Here is a 17,654-nt window from a genome sequence, read left to right on the forward strand (position 1 = left end):
ATACAACACTGAACCATCACCATCCTGCCAGGCAAAGCCCACCGAGGTATTCACTTATTTTTCAGAAGCGAAATGACCATCACAAACGATCAAGCTCAACAAAGTGGCCCCATCATTTGGGCAATTATATCACCAAACCAGGGGCGGTTTCTTCATTAGGGCGATTGGGCGACGCACCACCAATGTCATTGAACCACAGAGTCACGCGAGCCGTCACTGTCAGCCTCTGGATATAGTCCAATCAGCGTCATGTCACGTTCTGTGGAGTACCGCCTCTTTTGGGGCGATTTCACTCCGGCTGAGAATCGCCCCGAGTGGCCCCATAGACTTACATTCAAAGATGGTTTTTTTCGAACGGGGGCGCTCCAATGCATTCTCTATGGCTTCCGGGAGGGCAAGCCCTAACGTGCTTACGTCATCATACGTAAGCACGTTTCATCCAACAATATAATTTATCGCTACCTAGTGGAATCTTTAATAAAATAAACTTGAGTGGTTTGTTTTAATAGTGAGTATATAAACAAACAAGATGTATTGTAAGAGTCACTTTATTTTTCATTAATATTAAAGAAGTGAAGTTGCCTTTACATGCTTAAGCTGTTAATTTATTCATTGCATGGGTGGACCTTATCCTTATCAATCATCCAGACATTTGCCCCCCCTGAGAGATTTTGCAGGAGCCGCCACTGCACCAAACACGATCTCGACGATCTCAAGGCGTGTTTCGAACAGCAGAAGAGGGCCGGGCAACGTCCACACCACCTGCACCGACGCGGGCCGCAACGTCGCGCGGTCAGACCCCCCCCCCCCCCCCCCCCCGGCACGGCGTGACGGAAGGCCCCCCCCCATCTCGAGAGGAGGGGCGCGATTGTTGCGGTTGTCTTTGACGGAGGGGGCCCAAGCCAGAGGTCGCAACCGGGTACCCGATACCCGGCTACCCGTACCCGGCCAGGTACGGGTACCCGTTTGCGACCCTGGTGTGGCCGGGTACGAGTACGGTTAGGCCGTGAGTCACTGGTGAGTAACCGTTTGTCACTCATTTCGGGTAGGGTACGGGTAGGGAACAGGTACCCGGTACCCGGCCGGGTATGGGTACGGGTAGGCCGTGAGTCACTGGTGAGTAACCGTTTGTCACTCATTTCGGGTAGGGTACGGGTAGGGGTAGGGAACGGGTAACCGTACCCGGCCGGGTATGGGGACCCATTTGTGACCCTGGTGCGGCCGGGTACGGGTACGGGTAAGGAATCAAAACCCGTTTGCGACCCACGCCGACCGGGGGTCTGAGGAAGGCCCCCCCCCCCGGCCGGCTCGCTCGCAAACGTCGCAACCGATTGACGCACTGTTCGCGTGGCAAACCTTACTGGCTGCGTCGGAGTGGTGGAGGGTCACGACGCATTTATGCTCACGCGATCTAACCCGAAAACCTTCATTATGAATAATATTGGCAGCGAAAGCCTGCCACGTGTTCAATTCTTTCGTTCTTCTTCTTGGTTCTTTCGGTAAAGTCACGTAGAATGGAAATAATAAAATGAAAATAATGAAAATAATAAAATAATTCCTCTTGATATGCTAATTGTTTTGTCAAGGCGCTCTTCCCCCCTCCATCCCAGCTTAAATAGACGCTCCAAGCCTGAGGTGTGTCATTCAGACTCTGTCTTCTCGACAGACCTGTTCTTCACCTGAGGACGGCTGCTTGTGTTGTGGCCAAAACGTCGTGAGAATTATTTTATAATGTTTTATTTTTATTATTTTATTATTTCCATTCCACGTGACTTTACCGAAAGAACCAAGAAGATGAATCCCTGCAGTCACAAAAGCTTTAAATCGAAATTCTTTCGTTCTCTTTGCAACAAAAAACCAACGGAAAAGCGGATTCGCCGTCGACTCCCACGGAGATGCGGAGGTGGCATCGGGGGTGGCAGCCACCCCCGATGCACCCCCTTGACCTCTACTATTAAACAATTTTTTCTTTAATCAGGTAAGGCCCCCACTCAGCTGTGCAGCTCGTCTTTTGAGAGGCGACCTGGCCATCAAAAAATGATGGCTCAACGAAAGTGGCTCATCATCATCATCGTTGTCGTGCGGAAATTGACAGCAGCCTAGGTAACCCTTAAACGCGTGACGTTGATTCTAAATGCGGAGGGGAAAAACCGGAGGACCCGGAGAAAAATCCACACGACCACAGGGAGAGCAAGAGAGACGCAAACTCCAAATATACAGCAGCAAGCATCGTCAGGGTCGGGATCAACCCCACGACCTCCTGCATACCAGGCGAGGTAGTTAACATCTCCTAGCCATTATGATGATGATGAGAGACACGCAAACTCCAAATATACAGCAGCAGGCGTCGTCAGGGTCGGGATCGAACCCACGACCTCCTGCGTACCAGGCGAGGTAGTCAACATCTCACCACTGTGGGCGCCCTCTCTGCGGGCCCCCCGCCCCCCCACTATTCACCCGCCCCCCACTATTCACCCCCCCACTAATCCCCCCCCCCCCCCACCGGAACCGTGAACACAACTGGCACGCGCCGAACGAGGAGGAGCGAGTCTCAGCCCAGCCCCTCCGCTCCCCACGGCACCCCCCCCCCCAGCCCTCGCCAGCTGATCCCCCCCGGGAGTCAGTCAGCAGGGAGTTTGATATTCCACTAAGTTTATTACCGGAATATTGAAAGATTATATAATAATAATTGTCGTTCAAATCATAATCGCTTACATTTTTTTGTCCGTCTGTTTGCTTGAAGAGGGGGGGGGGGGGGGTGGCGCGCCCCCGCCTCCCCCGCCCCCACCCCGACCCGGGTCCTGCGTTGTTTTTCTTACCCTTCCACGTTCAGAGTCACAGGTCACGCGTTTCACGGAGGGCAGTCGGCGACCGCCATAAGAATTCCCGCCACGATCACGAGCCGCTCCGTCGAGGCGCGCGATTGGACGGCTGCCAGGCCGGCGAGACGGCTCCGGCAGTCGCGCTGCACTCCCCTAAATCTTAACCCTTTCCCGCTCCGACGACGACGTACGCGCGTGCGTACGAGCGCGATCGGAACGCGTGCGCGTCACCAGTTCTTCTTCCGATTCCGACGACGTACGCGCGTGCGTGTGTACGAGCGCGATCGTAACGCGTGCGCGTCACCAGTTCTTCTTCCGATTCCGACGACGTACGCGCGTGCGTGTGTACGAGCGCGATCGGAACGCGTGCGCGTCACCAGTTCTTCTTCCGATTCCGACGACGTACGCGCGTGCGTGTGTACGAGCGCGATCGGAACGCGTGTGCGTCACCAGTTTTTCTTCCGATTCCATTCCGATGACGTACGTTGTGCGCGTCGTGTACATCATCGAAACGAAACCGGAAGGAAGACTTAAATAGAGTCACTTTGTTGGTACCGAGGCTCCCCGCAAGGCCACGCGGGAGGGCGCGTGGCACGCTTTTGGCGCCGGCTGTCGTGGAGTGGCGGCGGCGGTGTCGCTGCGGTTCTCTGCGGTGAGTAACAACGTCTCTAAATAAACAACGGCGCTGCTGCGTCTCTCCCTGAATAAATCGAACCCCCGTGCACGACCCTGCAACTTGCAAACAGTCAAGGGACGGGGAAGGGTTCGAGATGTTTTCAGCCAATAAGTGACGAGTCGTGTTGAGCACACGCGTGGGAGGAAGCCGGAGCGCCCGGAAGAAAAGCCACGCGTGCGAGGGGACAACGCTCGATCCCCGTACGGGAGTGACAGTTGATTACGTCAGTCCACGCCCTGCTGTGCCGCCTTTATCCTGGCGAGCCCAGGGTACGGCTCATCCTCGGCACTCACGGGAAGAGAGTTTCGCCACATTTACTCATCCATGCGGTCACCCACCAACCCTCGCTGCTGCTGCTGCTGCTGCCTCCACGGCGCTGAATCCGAATCTTTATTCACGCGGGAGGAATCCGATGAGCTACAAAGCTCTCTTTCACACATGTCCCAGTCGTCACCGATGTCCACCGCCGCCACCGCTCGGCTCGACCGCTCACCGCTCACTCTGCCACTCACCCATCCCCGGTTATTGTGCGATGCTTTTTAAAACTTTTTTTTTCACTCTCCCCCACACCCCCAAACCGCCCCCCCCCCCCCCCCATTTTCCCATGATTTTGGACGACGCACCGAGACAACGCTCGCCAAAGAGCTCGTGCACACCCCCCCCCTACCCTCCCCCTTACCCCCCCTACCCCCCCCGCCCCCCTCCAGTGGGGTCGGGGCCGAGCGGAGTTTACGCGGCCGATTTAAATTGCTTCCATACGGCGACTCTGGCACGGCTGTGTGGTGACTGCTCAGAGCGGGGTGAGGGGGGGGGGAGCACGTGGGGGGGGGGGTTTCTCTCGCAGCACCAAAACCAAAATAACTACCACGTGCGGCTCATCGGCTCCCCCGAAGGTGGGGGGAGTGGGGGGGGGTGGGGGGGGTGGGGGGGTGGGGGGGGTGGGGGGTGCTGTTCAAAGGTGGAGCGACCGGCTCCGCTTCGCAACGCGATTCCCAAACGTCCCGCCGCCCGTTACCTTCGCGGGAATTTCCAGCGGTGCCGCGGACGCCGTCGTGATCGTCGGCGAATCATTCGAGTCCGATAAACAAAAAACGATGAAAATTTACGGAAGTTTATTTCAGCGGGTAAGGCCCCCAACTGAGCTGCTACACGTAGCTCTTTCTCAGAAGCGACCCGGCGACACAACAAGTGATCGCTCCACCTGAGTGGCTTGCCGTGCAAGAAAACTAGAGCAGCCAAATGCTCTTAAACGCGTGATGCTGATTCTTAAACGTGGAGGGAAAGAACCGGAGCACCCGGAGAAAAATCCACGCGACCATCGGGGAGAGAGAGACACACCGCAAACTCCAAATATACAGCAGCAGGCGTCATCAAGGTCGGGATCAAACCCACGACCTCCTGTATACTAGGCGAGGTAGTCAACATCTACTAGCCACCGTGATGATGATGAGAGAGAGAGACACCGCAAACTCCAAATATACAGCAGCAGGCGTCATTAGGGTCGGGATCAAACCCACGACCTCCTGTATACTAGGCGAGGTAGTTAACATATCCTAGCGCACCGTGGTGATGATGAGATAGAGAAACACAGACTCAAAATTTACAACAGGCGTCAGGATCAGGATCAAACCCACGACCTCCTGTATACCAGGCCACCAACATTGGCCCAATGTTGGTGGCTCAATGATGGACCAACACATTCAGCCGACGTTGTGTTTGGAGAATGTCCCCAAGCCACGGCGAATCAAACGTCTTGCGCTGTACGATCGATCCTGGGCTTAACCAGCAGGCTGGATCGTGTGAGGAGCTCACAGATCCTTGAAAGATCTGGACAAAGTCCCATTGGTGAGCTCGTCCGGCAGGTGAGGCGGCATTGGCTGGGTCACGTAGTCCGCATGCCCAGCCACCGCATGCCTAAACAGCTTCTCTTCGGCCGGATCGAGGGGGCTAAACGGGCGCGGCACGGGCTAGAGAAGAGATGGAGTGATGTGGTACAGGAGGACGTGGAGCTGAGTGGACTTGCTGATGACTGGTACCAGCGGTGTCAAGATCGGCCTCTGTGGAGGAGGCTCGTGAAGGACGCTACTGGGCAGTTGGAGGCAGTCGCCCTCCAACAACAACGGAGGGCGGAGGAGCGACGCTCACAACAACGAGCGGGGCGCCGGGTGGCTAAAATACAGCAAGTTGGCACAGCAGGGGGCACAGGTGGTGCATCGGCCACTCATCTCAGTCAGTCAACTCATGGCACTGCGCTACAAAAACGGCGAATCGGGTTCGATTCCTGCTCACGGCCAACACCGGTGACGATTATCAGAACCGGTCCTGGGCTTCCCCTAGGTCGATCCAGCATCAAATGAGTACCTGGTGCGGTCCGTAAAACAAAGGCATCCGGGCGTGGTGCTGGCCACCCACCCACCCCCTCGTGTGCTGTTCGCCCCACATGGGTGCTCTTCGCAAACAGCACTTGCCCCAAGTCTGTTACAGGCTATCGGGGGGATCTTTGTCTTGTCTTTGATGTGCTCTCGTGGGGAGCGGTAGTGTAACTGTTAGCGCGCTCTGACGATTATCTGAACAGCACTTGCTACTCATAATAAAGGTTGCTGGGTTAGATCGCGTAAGTATAAATGTGTCGTAACTCTCCACCACCCGACGCAGCCAATTAGTAAGGGATTTGTCACGTAAACAAAACGCCAATTAGTTACTACTTCAACCCACCGGTGTGTTGGAGAGTAAATGCAAGTTTATACTTACACGATCTAATCCAAAAATCTTTATTATGAATAATATTTGTCGCGAAAGCCTGCCACGTGTTAAAGCATTTGCCCCGACAGTCTGTTCAGGCTACACGGGGGATCTTTGTATTGGCTGCCTGCCAAAAGATATTTGAAAGTAGCATTTGCCCCCCCTCCTCCACCCTCCAAGGAGAAAGTTCCCCCACCACCGAGTGGATCTGCTGTGATCGCGACGCTGGATCGAGGTTCTGCCGTCGCTGCCGTTCTGTCCGAGGCGCCGGTCGTGACGTACGGGGGCCGTGGAGGAGCGTGGAGATTAGCACCTCCCCTCCAGCAGGAAATGGGAAAAAAAGCATTAAAAAAAACGCCGACGTGCTCAAGGCAGGCGGCGCAAAGGTGACACGCCGGGGTCACGCGTCTCAGATCTGTAGCTCTGAGCCTCCCACGAGACGGCCGCCGGGGCCCCAAGCTTCGAGCCGTCGGTCGCCCCGGGCAAAATCTCGCCCCCTTTGTCGAAATCGCGGACGAATCGACGGCCGTCGGCCACCGAACCGCTTTCGTTCCGCGATCCGGAGCGAGCGTTTTTTTTTTGCGGCGCAGCGATGGAAACGGAGAACGGCGTTTCCATTCTTGGGGGAGGGGCTGGGGTGGGGGGAGATCGCAAACGGCTGCTCGTTGCTCGCGAATTACAATATTTTTTTCCCCGCACACTGCGAGCGAAATGTTACCGTCGCTGCAAGTCGCTCGCTTGCGAAACCGCTCGAGCAGCAACCGCTCGCCAACGGCGGCGGAGACGTCCGCGCGCAACTTTGCCGCGAGCAACCCAGTTGCAACCGCGTGCCGCGCGCAACCATGCGGTTGCAACTGGGTTGCGCGCAACGGCAGATGATGGTCACGCTGCAGCGAGGAGATCGGGTCGGCTGAACGAAGCGGTGTCGATGATCAGGCCGGTTCTCACAGATCGCGCAAAAAACATTTTTAAAAACAACACACCCCTGTTCGAAGCAAGCAATGGGCAATAACTCTCACAGCCCTCAACTAGCGGTGGAAATTCCACGTTCCTATGCCGGGGGCTCATAATTCTCTCCACGTAGGACAACCACTTCCCAGCAAGCAGTGCGCTCGTTGTCCATTCGCCTCCATCCAGCGCGCCGCCCCCAATCTCCGAGAAGCTGAGCAGAGAAACACCGGGGGACCTGGCGAGCGCTTGGGAGGGTAACTGCCTGGGAAACCCGCAGGTGCTATAGGCTCTGGGCTGCGAGGTGCGGCCATGAGGCGGACGTCACAGCAACTTAATTGAATCCATTCGTGCGAGGCCGTTGAGTGTTATCACCATGAACTCTCCTGCCGCCCCCGCCCCTCCCGTACGCACGGTGAGCTTTCTCCAGATTCCCGGGTTTTGCCCGCCGCGCGCCACGTGTCGGGGTGGCGAATGAAACCGGCCAAACATCGAAACGCAGGAACCCTCGAGAAAAACAGAAAACCCCAACAAAAAATTTGATTTCGTGGATTTACAACAAAAACAAACCCGGCATTATTGTGACGACGACGACGACGACGGTGATTAGGAGCCCCGCTGCTACACCAACTGCACGTTAATCGGAGTGATATTTACGAGGTTGCAGAGTGCCAAAATACCGGAGGCCGTAACATGACGGAGATTAATATTAATTAGCGCAGCTTCCTCTGCATCGTAACTGGGGGCCAATTAGAGAAATATTAGTTTGTTACTCTCCGTGAACACAAACTGTGATCCTGATTGACTGGCGCTCTACGATCACCGCAGGCTCGGCAAGGAGTGACCGCCAGGAACCGGAGAGTTCCTCCTGACACAGCGAAGCGGGAGGGCACGCGTGTTGCGTGTTGCGTGTTGTGTGTTGCGTGTGTGCACGTGTTGTGTTGCGTGTGCGTGTTGTGTGTGTTGCATGTGTTGCGTGTTGTGTGTGCGTGTTGCGTGTTGCGTGTTGTGTGTTGCGTGTTGTGTGTGCGTGTTGCGTGTGCGTGTTGCGTGTTGTGTTGCGTGTTGCGTGTTGTGTGTGCGTGTTGCGTGTGTGTTGCGTGTTGTGTGTGCATGTTGCGTGTTGTGTGTGCGTGTTGCGTGTGTATGTTGCATGTGCGTGTTGCGTGTGTGTTGCGTGTTGTGTGTGCATGTTGCGTGTGTGCGCGCGCTCCAACGGACGATTAGCCGACGACGCCAGCGACGAACCGCTCTCGACCTACGGGCAGCGGCGCCAGCGGCCGCACCGTGACGGACAGACGGGGGCGCTACGTCACCACCACCGCCACCACCACCACCACCGCTACTACCACCACCACTACCACCACCATTACCACCACCACCACTACCACCACTACCACCACCACTACCACCACCACTACCACCACCACTACCACTACCACCACCACTACCGCCACCACCACCGCCACCACCACCGCCACCACCACCACTACCACCACGACCACCACCACCACTACCACCGCCACCGCCGCAACTACCACCACCACTACCACCACCACTACCACCACCGCTCCTGGCGCTCCCTCCAGGGACGCGGCACAGCTTCTCCCCGCCCCGTCCCTTCCATGAATCTCATTTCAACGGCCTTCACCGACACGTGCGTACGTGCTGCATGCGCGCACGTGTGTGTGTTGTGTGGTGTGTGTGTAGTGTGTGTGTGTGTTGTGTGTGTGTGTGGTGTGTGTGTGTAGTGTGTGTGTGGTGTGTGTGTGTGGTGTGTGTGGTGTGTGTGTGGTGTGTGTGTAGTGTGTGTGGTGTGTATGTGTGGTGTGTATGTGGTGTGTGTGATGTGTGTGGTGTGTGTGTGTGGTGTGTGTGTGGTGTGTGTGTGGTGTGTGTGTGTGTGTAGTGTGTGTGTGTGGTGTGTGTGGTGTGTGTATGTATGTTTGTGGTGTGTGTGTGGTGTGTGTGTGTGTGGTGTGTGTGTGTGTGTGGTGTGTCTGGTGTGTGTATGTATGTTTGTGGTGTGTGTGTGTGGTGTGTGTGAACCTGAAACGGTACGCGTGTGGACGGTGATCCTACTGAAACGGAGACCCAACAGATCATTTCCACGTCCGCCGTGAACACCCAGACGCTCCCGAACCAGCCCAGGGGCGACCGCGTTTCTGGCTCAGAATCGTGCATTGCGGGGTGGGGGCGTTCTGGGTTCGTGCTGTCCCCGTGCTCGGTGAGGCTCCTAGTGGCTTCTAGAGACTCCTAGAGGCTCCTAGAGACTCCTAGAGGCTCCGCGAGGCTCCTAGAGACTCCCAGAGGCTCCCAGAGACTCCTAGAGGCCCCGCGAGGCTTCTAGAGGCTCCCAGAGACTCCGCGAGGCTCCGCGAGGCTCCGCGAGGCTCCGTGTGAGCTCAAGCCGATCTGATCCTCGCCCCGCGAGCGCTCTGGCCTGACTGTCGGCGTGCGGCTGAGGGGCTTGGACCACCTCTTTGGGCCCCGGCTACGCTTCAAGCGGCGAGGCCGGCACACGGACTGCGCTAGGGAGAGCTTACCACGACAGGACCCGCTCCCTCGCCCCGCTGACGAAACCGGTCGACGGACCTCGGCAAAAAGTGGCGCTGGGGGAGGCAAAACCCAAAGAAAAAACGCCGCGCTCCGAACTGCCCGAAGATCGACGGACCTCGGCAAATTGTCGGCGGCCAAAGGGAGCGGCCGTGTCCGGTCCGCGCGACGTCCCGTCTCCGTTCCCCACTACCGTTGGGCCTGGCGAGGGAGGGGTCAGGTCGGGTCGCGGTCGGGTCGGAGCCGGGTGCGGGCGTGCGAGGTGGGGGGGCGTGCATGGAGCGGGGGTGGGGGGGGGGTGGGTGGTGGGGGGGTCTCCTACCCGAGCGTCCGCAGTCGGAGCAGGAGATGAGCTCCTCGGAGAGGCCTGACTTCTTGTTCATGTGCGGCCCGCCCAGGCAGAAGTCGCAGTAGGTGTTGGGCAGGGACGGCGGCTGCCCCTCCGGCGCTTTCTTGGCCGTCGCCGCCGCCGCCGCCGCCGTCGCCGCCGACGACGCCGCGGCCGTTCGTCGCGGCCGCGGTCGCCACCGATGCCGCGGCTGTTGCCGCCACGGGGGGAGAGGGAGAGGTGGTGCAGTGAGCGAGGAGGAGTGGGGGTGAGTGAGTGAGGAGTGGGGGTGAGTGAGTGAGTGAGTGAGTGAGTGAGTTGAGTGAGGAGTGGGGGTGAGTGAGTGAGGAGGAGTGGGGGTGAGTGAGTGAGGAGTGGGGGTGAGTGAGTGAGTGAGTGAGGAGTGGGGGTGAGTGAGTGAGGAGTGGGGGTGAGTGAGTGAGTGAGTGGAGTGGGGAGTGAGAGTGGGGTGAGTGAGTGAGGAGTGGGGGTGAGTGAGTGAGGAGTGGGGGTGATAGTGAGTGAGGAGTGGGGGGTGAGTGAGTGAGGAGTGGGGGGTGAGTGAGTGAGGAGTGGGGGTGAGTGAGTGAGGAGTGGGGGGTGAGTGAGTGAGTGAGGAGTGGGGGGTGAGTGAGTGAGGAGTGGGGGGTGAGTGAGTGAGTGAGGAGTGGGGGGTGAGTGAGTGAGGAGTGGGGGGTGAGTGAGTGAGTGAGGAGTGGGGGGTGAGTGAGTGAGGAGTGGGGGTGAGTGAGTGAGTGAGTGAGTGAGTGAGGAGTGGGGGTGAGTGAGTGAGCGAGTGGGGGGTGAGTGAGTGAGGAGTGGGGGGTGAGTGAGTGAGTGAGGAGTGGGGGGTGAGTGAGCGAGGAGTGGGGGTGAGTGAGTGAGTGAGGAGTGGGGGGTGAGTGAGTGAGGAGTGGGGGTGAGTGAGTGAGGAGTGGGGGTGAGTGAGTGAGTGAGGAGTGGGGTGAGTGAGTGAGGAGGAGTGGGGGTGAGTGAGTGAGTGAGGAGTGGGGGTGAGTGAGTGAGTGAGTGAGGAGTGGGGGTGAGTGAGTGAGGAGTGGGGGGTGAGTGAGTGAGGAGTGGGGGGTGAGTGAGTGAGTGAGTGAGGAGTGGGGGGTGAGTGAGTGAGGAGTGGGGGTGAGTGAGTGAGGAGTGGGGGTGAGTGAGTGAGGTGAGTGAGTGAGTGAGGAGTGGGGTGAGTGAGTGAGGAGGAGTGGGGGGTTGAGTGAGTGAGTGAGGAGTGGGGGTGGTGAGTGAGAGTGGGGTAAGGTGGTGATTGTGAGTGAGGAGTGGGGGGTGAGTGAGTGAGGAGTGGGGGGTGAGTGAGTGAGGAGTGGGGGGTGAGTGAGTGGGGAGGAGTGGGGGTGAGTGAGCGAGAGTGGGGGGGGTGAGTGGAGTGAAGTGGGGGGTAGAGTGAGTGAGGAGGGGGGTGTAGTGAGTGAGGAGTCGGGGTGATGAGTGATGAGGAGTGGGGTTGAGTGAGTGAGTGAGGAGTGGGGGGTGAGTGAGTGAGTGAGGAGTGGGGGGGTGAGTGAGTGAGTGAGGATGTGGGGGGTGAGTGAGTGAGTGAGGAGTGGGGGTGAGTGAGTGAGTGAGTGAGGAGTGGGGGGTGAGTGAGTGAGTGAGTGCGGGGTGGGGGAGTGAGTGAGTGAGTGAGGAGTGGGGGGTGAGTGAGTGAGTGATTGAGGTGGGGGGTGAGTGAGTGAGTGAGGGTGAGGAGTGGGGGGTGAATACTGGACGTGAGTGAGGAGTGGGGGTGAGTGAGTGAGTGAGGAGTGGGGGGTGATGAGTGAGTGAGGAGTGGGGGGTGAGTGAGTGAGTGAGGAGTGGGGGGTGAGTGAGTGAGTGAGGAGTGGGGGTGAGTGAGTGAGTGAGGAGTGTGGGGTGAGTGAGGGAGTGAGTGAGGAGTGGGGGTGAGTGAGTGAGTGAGGAGTGGGGGGGTGAGTGAGTGAGTGAGTGGGGGTGAGTGAGTGAGTGAGGAGTGGGGGGTGAGTGAGTGAGGAGTGGGGGGTGAGTGAGTGAGTGAGGAGTGGGGGGTGACTGAGGAGTGAGTGAGGAGTGGGGGGTGAGATGAGTGAGGAGTGGGGGGTGAGTGAGTGAGTGAGGAGGGGGGGTGAGTGAGTGAGTGAGGAGTGGGGGTGAGTGATGAGTGAGTGACGTGAGGAGTGGGGGGCGTGAGGAGTGAGGAGTGGGGGGTGAGTGAGTGAGTGAGGCGTGGGGAGTGAGTGAGTGAGGAGTGGGGTGTGAGTGAGTGAGTGAGGAGTGGGGGTGAGTGGAGTGAGTGAGGAGTGGGGGGGTGAGTGAGTGAGGAGTGGGTGGAGTGAGTGAGGATGGTGGTGAGTGAGTGAGGAGTGGGGGTGAGTGAGTGAGTGAGGAGTGGGGGTGAGTGAGTGAGTGAGGAGTGGGGGGTGAGTGAGTGAGTGAGGAGTGGGGGTGAGTGAGTGAGGAGTGGTGAGTGAGTGAGGAGTGGGGGGTGAGTGAGTGAGTGAGGAGTGGGGGGTGAGTGAGGAGTGGGGGGTGGGGGGTGAGTGAGTGAGTGAGTGAGGAGTGGGGGTGAGTGAGTGAGTGAGGAGTGGGGGGTGAGTGAGTGAGTGAGGAGTGGGGGTGAGTGAGTAGGGAGGTGAAGCCAAACGGACCGCCCGCTGTATAAGAGCACAACGCAGCGTGCGTGCATCCGTGCGTGCGGACATGTGGCATCGTCAGCGTTTGCCGGAGAATTGCATTGTGGGTGTTCCGCCTTGGCTTGGGTCGCCGTCTAAATGGTTTCTAGCGAACACGTGACCGGCCAACAGCAGCAGGAGGACCACAATGCACTTCTGCAGGAACCGCTAAATGGTTTTTGCACAGTGCATCGAGGCTGCGGAGCTTTCTGCGCGTTTCCACGTTGGTGTCTGATATTTACGGTTTTTCTGGCCTGCACGATTACTGTTATTGTTGTTGTTCTGCGAAGACCGGTACCAGCGGTGGTAAGATCGGCCTCTGTGGAGGAGGCTCCAACAAGAACGGAGGGCAGAGGAGCGACGCTCACAACAACGAGCGGAGCGCCGAGCGACTAAAATACAGAAATTTGGCCCAGTAGGGGGGTACAGCTGGTGTGCATCTACCGATCATCTCAGTCAAGCGACCCGTGGCACCTGCTGGGTCTGTCCCGTGACCTGCCGTCAGCAGCGAGCCTTTGCCACGTGGTAGCCTCAAAGTGCACCTGGCCTGGCACAGGTGCCGTGGTGACGTCACCGTCACTTAGTGGCGAACGGCAGTGGCATTGGTACGGTTATTGGTATCGCCGTGTGCGAGCGTGTGTATGAGCAGGCGAGCGAGCGGTGGGAGCGCTACCGGTGTCGCGCTTGCGGTCGTCGGAGCTGCGGGACGCCGGCGTGCGCGGCTCCGAGTCGCGGTCCTCCTCCACCTCCTCCTCGGCGAGGTGCGAGTGCGTGTAGTGGTAGCTCAGCCCCGGGCGGTTCTTGTAGCGCTTCCCGCAGACTGACACCGCGACAACAGCGACGACGACGAGTAAGAACAACCACGTGCACGCACGGGTCCCGCCGCACCGCGCCGTCCACCGCGCGTGCGTGCACGTGGAGTGTTCACTTGGCGGCGGCGGCGGCGGTGTCCGCCGGGCCGCGGCGAGGCGGCAGCGGCGCTGCTGGGATAGCGGCGGTGCTCGACGGGGAAGACCGGGGCCTTTCGCCGCTGGTTTGCGTCTCCCCAAGCTTTGGTGCGACGACAGTTTTTTTTTTAAATCGGGTAAGTCCCGGAGGGCGACGCGACTTTACACGAACGTTTTGCTCGCGTCTGACCGGATTCCACGAGCGTTATTATCGCGTGCCCCGGTTTGTTACGGACGGACGGACGGACTGGGCAGCGCAGGAGTAATCACTGCGGCCGCTTGATACCAACCGTGAACCTTCACATGTCGAGAAGTGCAGAGCAATAAGCCGGGAGCGCCGGCTGCAGCCTTCCATCGAAGAGAACATTTCCTAAAGCCAGGCCCGGTTCTCATCGACGCGAGCGTGTCCTCCGCCCCCCCCCCCGCCCCGCCCCCAACGCGCACACCACGCGACGCCACGCAACTCACTGTCGCAGACGTACGGCTTGTCCTTGTCCTCCTGCGGAGCCGCCTCGCTGCTGTTCTTCTTCTTCCTCTCGCCGCCGTTGCGGCCCTGAGGGGGGGGGGGGGGGGCGGCGTGGGACGGACGCGATTGGACGGCGCCTCGCGCAAACTCGGTTTCCTCACGGCCGAATTCTCTGTACCTACGGTGCGGTCCGTTCGGTGAACTTCTCTCGCACCGTAAGTAGCCAACCGTGCTAAACTGAACTCTTTAAACTGAACTATTTTTATTTTACCAGGTAAGGCCCCACTGCCCTTTTTGATAAGCGACTTGGTCATCGCAAATGATAGCCCACCGAAGTGGCTCATCATCACGTGGAAATGTATAGCAGCCAAATACTCGAAATGTGGAGGGCAAAAACCGGAGGACATGGAGAATAATCCACGTGACCAGGGGGAGAGAGAGAGAAACGCAAACTCCAAATATACAGCAGGCGTCGGGGTCGTGATCGAATCCACGACCTCCTGTATACCAGGCGAGGGAGTTAACATCTCCCAGCCACGGCGCTAACCGGCGGTGCCTTCACGGCCACGGCGGAGTATTCCCACGGGGCCCGCGAGGTGCGGCAAGGTCCCCCCCACCTCTCGGACCGATCGTCATTTATCAATCGAACTGCTTCAGGACCAAATGCTTCCCCGCGCCACGACCGCCCCCCGACCCCACCCCCCTCCCCCACGACGGTGCTGTGCCCGCACCTTGGTCTTGGTCTTGGCCTTGCGCTTGGGCTGCTCCTCCTCGGGCTCCTCCTTCTCGATCTCCTCCAGCAGGAAGTCCTCGGGGTCCAGCACCTTCTGCGGGAGAGCGCACGCGCACGCGTGAACGTACGGGCCCATCGCCGGGCTGGGCCAGGCGTTGACGTCCGGGCTAGGCCGGGCTAGGCAGGGCCGGGCCAGGCGTTGACGTCCGGGCTAGGCCGGGCTAGGCAGGGCCGGGCCGGCCCGGGCGTGGACGTCTGCCCGTCGACGTCCAAGCCGGGCCGGCGGCCCCAATGCCGCTTCGCCGCTGGCACAAGCGAGCCGTGCTCCGGGGGGCTGTGCCGAGCCGGGCCTGGCTCAGGAGGCACGCGGGCCCGCTACCCCACGTGGTGACCCCCCCCCCCCCCGCCTGTGGGTACCACCTGTTGTACCTCTCGCTGGGTGTGTGTTTAACAGCGTGTGTGTCTGTGTGTGTGTGGGCGTGTGTGTGTGTGGGCGTGTGTGTGTGTGGGATGCCAGTTGGCACAGTAGGGGGCACAGGTGGTGCATCAGCCAGTCATCTCGGTCATCTCGGCCAGTCGACCCGTGGCACCTGCTGGGTCTGCCCCGTGACCTCCTGCCAGCGGGCGTTCGACACTTCACGTGGCCTCAAGGTGCACATGGCCTGGCACAAGCGTCGTGGTGACGTCACCGCCACTTAGTGGTGAATGACGGTTGTTGTTGTAGTTGGGTACCTATTGTTGAGTGGATGTGTGCGTGTTTAACAGCGTGTGTGTGTGTGGGGTACCTGTTATGCTTCTGGTTGGGTGGTTGTGTGTACAATGAGGAGAGGTAGTGTAGTGGTTAGCGCTACGCTGCGCTACGAACCCGGCCACCCGAGTTCGATTCCCGCTCACGGCCAACACCGCCAGTGACGATTATCTGAACCGGTCCCGGACCTGTGAGGTGTGTAAACATCGCCACTGAGAAGACAAAGGCGGCCGGGGTGGTTCTGGTCACCCACCCCCTCGTGTGCTGTTCCGGCCTTCATAGGTGCACTTGCCCCAACAGTCTGTTAAAGGCTATATGGAGGGACCTTTGTCTTTGTGTGCCTGTAGGTTCCTGTAGATACCTGTAGATACCTGTGGGCAACCGTAGGTAAATGTGGGTACCTGTAGTCACCTGTTGGACCCTGTGGGTAGGTTACCCATAAGTCCCTGTGGGTAGGTGCCCGTATCTCCCTGCGGGTGCCAGGAGGTCCCCGTGCATACCTGTGGGTAGGGTACCTATGGGCCCTTTAGGTCCCCGTGGGTACCTGTGGGTAGGGTACCTATGGGCCCTGTAGGTACCCATAGGTACTTGTGGGTAACCGTGGGTCAGAGTAGCTACCTGGTAGTCACTGAGGCTGGGCTCATCGTCGCGGGACTTGTCACTGCCGTCCCCACGCAGCAGGGCCTCCAGGCTGGGCCCCTCACCCGCCAGCAGCGCCTCCTTCTTCAGGGCCACGTCCACTGCACGGGGGGCACGGGGAGAGAAAACGGGGGGCAGGGAGGAGAGGGGGGAGAGACGGGGAGAGATGGGAAGGAATTGGGAGAGACGGGGAGAGAAAGAGAGAGAGAGATAAACGGAAACTGATAAGGCTGCGTGGGCATCTAGCGATGGTTCGATTGGACGGTTAAAGTCGCTGCCCTGCGCACGCGCGTCACAAACCAGAGACTAAAATCGAAAGCAAACAATTTTTTTAATCGTTACCTCGAATCGTGGCAATTCATTGAAACGCCGTGGGGGGGCGGGGGAGGTGAGTCAGGCCAGGCGTACGCCCGAGCGCTCGACCGCGAACACCAAACGGGCGCTGTCTTGAGCTCGCACCAACGTGGCGGCGATCGCTCGCGACCCGCGTCGTCCGCATGGCGAGCGGGCTGGTAACCGCCAGCCGTGGTGCGCTAACGTGCGGCGCACGCGACGGGAGGGGACGTCGCTACGGACGTGCCAGGCAGATCGCTGCTTGAGAGCCGGAGTCCGTCCCTGCTGCGCCCAACCGGTTGCCCGACCGCTCTCCAACAATTGTAAACGTCGTGGGTTTACTCTCCAACACACAGCCGGTGTGCTGTACGAGTAACGAATTGGCACGTTTTGTCTACGTGGCAAGACCTACTAATTGGCACGTTTTAAATTTTGATTTAAAACTTTGATGACTGCAGCAATTCGTATTCTTTGGTTCTTTCGGTAAAGTCACGTAGATAGAAGATAATACAATAAAAATAATACAAATTTCATTAGATTATTTTCTATCTACGTGACTTGGCATGTTTTGCTTATGTCACAAACTGTCGGTCAGTCGGCTCGGTCGGTCGGTCGGCAGGGAGACGTCACGGCGTGCTCCATGCGGCTGCGGCCCAGTCGGCTGCAGCCGGGGGGGCCCCGCCGACTGGAGGGGGTGGCGGCGCACGTCCCGCAGGGCGCCGTGGTGGCTAGGAGATGTGAACTACCTCGCCTGGAACGCAGGAGGTCGTGGGTTCGATCCCGACCCTGATGCCCTACCATGTGACCCATACAGGGCCACCTAACATGTGACCCACACAGGGCCCCCTACCATGTAACCCATACAGGGCCCCCTACCTGCCCCTCTCACATTCTCACCGCTGGCTCTTTCCTCCAACGCCTTCCTGCACCCCCCCCACAGCCTTCTCAACCCTGAGCCCCTCCCCGGCTCGCATATTTATTCCCTCCGCCCCGTCACCTCCCAGCGGAGCGACTGCGTTTGTTTGACCCGGCGCTGGGCCCAAGGACGGGGGTTCC

General features: G+C 59.0%; 1 pseudogene; it reads right to left on the reverse strand.

Moving 5' to 3' along the window:
- LOC133356313 (zinc finger protein DPF3-like) overlaps positions 1–17,654 on the reverse strand; it is a 95,888-nt pseudogene that overhangs the window by 17,787 nt on the left and 60,447 nt on the right.

Source organism: Lethenteron reissneri, chromosome 53 (assembly GCF_015708825.2).
Source record: "Lethenteron reissneri isolate LAM-NWPU_2019-01 chromosome 53, ASM1570882v1, whole genome shotgun sequence".
NCBI lineage: Eukaryota > Metazoa > Chordata > Hyperoartia > Petromyzontiformes > Petromyzontidae > Lethenteron > Lethenteron reissneri.